General features: G+C 37.0%; 1 pseudogene; it reads right to left on the bottom strand.

Moving 5' to 3' along the window:
• Positions 1 to 1,276: 1,276 nt before the first annotated feature.
• Positions 1,277 to 2,956, bottom strand: LOC129061893 (KATNB1-like protein 1; annotated as a pseudogene).
• Positions 2,957 to 4,213: the final 1,257 nt, after the last annotated feature.

The raw sequence follows: 4,213 nt of genomic DNA, 5'->3' as shown, positions 1-4,213 counted from the left end.
TGTATAACTTCTGTTCAGCTAAATTTCAGACAGTTCTGAATGATGGTTGTTCTGTAGTTTAGTTATAATTTCGATGTCATTGTGGAAGGCTTCAAGAATTGCATTTATCTACACCACCATCTTGACCGGAAATTCATTTAGCTCCTCTTAAAAGAACACCAATCATATTAGATTAGGACCCACCTCATCTTAACCTGATTACATCTGCAAAGACCCTAGTCCCAAATAAGGTTACATTTACAGGCAGCAGGGTAAGATTTTAGCACTTCCTTTCAGGGGACACAATTCAGCCCATATCACTTGAAGAGTGCAAGAACATGTCGCTGTCACATAGATATTACTTTATTTATTTATTTATTTTAGGACTATTTAGTGAATTTATTCAAATGAAGGAAGCTTATGTGATACAGAACTGAATATACTAGAAATCTAAATACAGTAGAAAGAGAATATAAATTAGCCAACTCTATATGAACAATTCCAGCTAAGGATTCATGCAAATACATATTCACTTTTTTCTTTTATATATACATGACATGGTGATTAGGGCAAAATAAACCAGATAAGACAAATATTCTCAAATTTTAAACATAGTGTGGAATAAGTTTTAACAAAAACATTCTACATGAATGGCAACCTCCCAATTTAATTCCATCATTTCATCATGCCAGAAGCATGGTTGGTTTTAATTTTTAAAATTGACATTGGTATCATATACATTGGCTTATTAATAATTAAGTCATTTTTGTGTATACAGTATCCAATGTGAACAAAGGCTTTTAGTATTGATTATATGCTATCATGTTTTAAACTTTCAAAGTCTTTTCAATATAATAGGTGCACACATTTGAGTTTTTTCTAATAAAACACAATCTTAAACAAGAGTAATAATGGTTGGTCTTTGTGGTTTCTAGTAATGTTTTCTTATTTTTTCTCATAGCATGAAGTATATGCTTTTGCAGGATTGCATTAAGATCCAGTAGTTTTTAAACAACATTACTAAATAACCATTTAAGTCCCAATGCAGCAAAAGTGAACAATCTTCACAGTGCACTTTCACCTCATTGAAGTCAAAGCTGCTCCTTTCAGATATTTTTCCACTCAATACAAAGCAGATTGTTACAGTTTTGTTAGTGTTTTCATTATGTGGCTTAAAAAAAGTGAGAGGTAGGCTGGGTGGAGGGGGCCTAAGGGGGAAAAACTGGGACAACTCCGACAGCATAAACAATAATAAAACATAAAAGTTAAATAATAAAAAATAAATAAACTGAATATTTTCATCATTTACAATTTTTGTTTTGGATGATAGTTCTGACTACCACCTTTACATGACTGCTTGAAGCCAGTGTAAACCAACTATTATATATTCCTCAAGTTTCCTTTTAAGGAGTGACTTCACTAGAGACAAGTCTACGTAGCAACCAAGGGAGATGTATTCTTCTTCCTATAAACTGTCGGTGAGCACAAGAAGGCAACCCACCACCACTCCAAGGTCTTCTATCCTCACCAAATAAGCCACAAGTTCACTTATACTTCCCTTTTTCCCAGAAAACTAAAACAATCTTAAATTCCTGCTGAACAAAACTTGTGCCATTGTGTCATGGTCATGAGAAACCTCAGGAAACAAACAAAACACCGTATTTTGATGATGAGTTTTCTGTCTGTGAAGAACCAGAATCGCTGGAGTTAAGCAAATATGTTGGACAATTCAAGGTGCAATTTTTCAGGCAGGTGGTTTCACAGGCCAGTTCATTTTCTTTATTTGCCATTTCACAACCCAAATTCTAGAGTACTGTTTCTTTTTATAACAAGGATTTGGAAAAGGATGGTGAATTTTCTCTCTGTGGGACATGACCTTATGCAATTTATCTGGACTATTCACAGCTTGTCTAACTTTTATATTTAGGTAAGTAGCCAACTGTTTTGTAGATTTCTGAACCTTTTTCATGTCCTTATTAGTGACACTGAAGATCCTTTTTCTAGGAAGATGAATGGAATGGTCCTCAATATTACTACTCAAGTTTCTTTAACACGGTGGGTTTCAGATACCCTAATCTCTTGAACATTGGCCCCTCAGCCCAGCCCTGGAGCTGATGAACTGTGCCTGGAAGCCCAGAGTTCCTTGGCTGCTGGGCGAGCCCCACTCAGGGTCATTCAAATGTGGCTGCCTGCAACTTATTTTAATAGAAAAATAAACCAGTGATGTATTCAGTTTCTTGTCCCCTGAAGACAAATGCGATGGGCGTGCTTAATTTCATTAGCTTCATTGCTGCTGACAAGAAAAATGTATAAAATCAGCTTTCTACAGCTTAAACACTGGCATTTGAAACAAATCATTATTGCATTAGCTGTCACACTGGAATTTCTACAATCTAAGGGAAAAATACAGATGTTGTTTTATAAACCTTTGCAAATGTACTGATAAGATGATTTATACAATCACTTGAAAACGTGGCCGGGTCCTGGTGAACATCTGCTCTCCTTTACCTCAGGCGCCCTATGGTCCCATGCTCGTTTTGCATACTGACCCCTGTGCCACTCCCAATGCTAAACCCTCATCGTTCACGGTAGAGACGGTGAAAGCCGTCTTTAAACAAACCTGGTGAGCATGGGGTCACTTTTGCATTCTGGCCTGACCCTGCTCTTGAGGTGGAATATTTGGTGCAGTGACAGACTCATCTGAAACATTCCTGTGCTAAGACGGAACCCCACAGCCTCCCCTCCGCTCCTCTGGTGGGAGGGGGGCTTCAAAACAAGCAGGGCCCCCTTTGCTCTACTGACCTCCGAACCCCTGCTCAGGAAAGACAGAGAACCAGTGACCTAGAACACATGTCTTCTGAAACTGCAGTGAAGATTCATTCAGCAAAATAAACCTGGTTAGGCCATTCACCAGGCTGGTGCCTAAGCACTGGCTCCTGGACCTGCCTTTGCTGGCCCAGGGCGGCTTTGCGGGCATCCTGTCTGGGCCACGTGGACTTGTAGGAGTTCACATAAATATTATTTTAAAATTAAGGCATCTGAGTTCCTAAAATCCCTAACCTACCTAAAAGTAGAACTTCAAATAAAAAACAAAACCCCTCATAAAAACTTCATCATAAATCCCTTTCCAGGGATCTAATCCTCTAATCCTCTCCAAGATGAGAAATCAGCACTACATTTAAACATCTTCTCTGTTTTGCTTCTATTTAGCTCCTCTGCCAATTTTAACTACATTTTTGTTATTGTTCTGTTATTATTGAGTCGACAAAGTTCTTTACACATTTCGAACATTAACCCTTTATCCCATATATGGTTTGTGAAGATTTTTTTTCCTATTCTGTTGGCCTTATACATCAAAATGGCCAACAGACACATGAAAAGATGCTCAATATCATGAATCATCATGGAAATGCAAATCAAAACCACAATGAGACATCACCTCACACTTGCTAGAATAACTATCACCAAGAAGACAAGAGACAACAGGTGATAGAGAGCATGTGATGAACAGGGAACACTCATTCATTGTTGGTGGGTATGTAAATTGATCCAATCACTATGGAAAACAAAATGGCACTTCCTCGGAAAATTAAAAAGAGATTTATCATACCTTTCAGCAATTCCACTTCTGGGTATACACTCAAATGAAATGAAAACAGGATTACGATGAAATATGTGAACTCCCATGTTTATTGCTGCATTATTCACAGTAGCCAAGGTATAAAAATAACTCAGATGCCTGTCAATGGATGAATAGATAAAAAAAAATGGTACATACACAGAATAGAATATTATTTAGCCATGACAAAGGAAGATATCCTCCCATTTGCAACAACATGAATGAACCTTGGGCACATTATTCTAAGAAAAATAAATCATGCAGAAAAAGCAAGTACTATATGATATCACTTATATGTGGAATTCTAAAAAAGTTTAACCTGTTAAAAAGAGACCTGCAAAATGTTACCAGGGGATAGGGAGCATGTGTGATAAGAGTGATGGGGTTTAAGGGCACAAACTTATAACAGAGAGTTAATGCACAGTATAATGAATATAGATAATATCATTCTATAAGTATGTAATGTAATAGATGTCACTACATCAGCAGTCATATTACAATAGAGCTATTCATGTGATATTATGAAAAGAAGGGGAAAATAAATACAGGTAGTTCTTATGGTATAAATGAATAGGGTCAACTGTTGTTTGAACAGATAACATGTTAGTGGTAAGA

This window comes from Pteronotus mesoamericanus, unplaced genomic scaffold (genome assembly GCF_021234165.1).
Source record: "Pteronotus mesoamericanus isolate MK-2021 breed Mesoamerican mustached bat unplaced genomic scaffold, CSHL_Meso_final scaffold_651, whole genome shotgun sequence".
In the NCBI taxonomy this organism is placed as follows: domain Eukaryota; kingdom Metazoa; phylum Chordata; class Mammalia; order Chiroptera; family Mormoopidae; genus Pteronotus; species Pteronotus mesoamericanus.
This window is presented reverse-complemented; position numbering and strand designations above follow the sequence as displayed.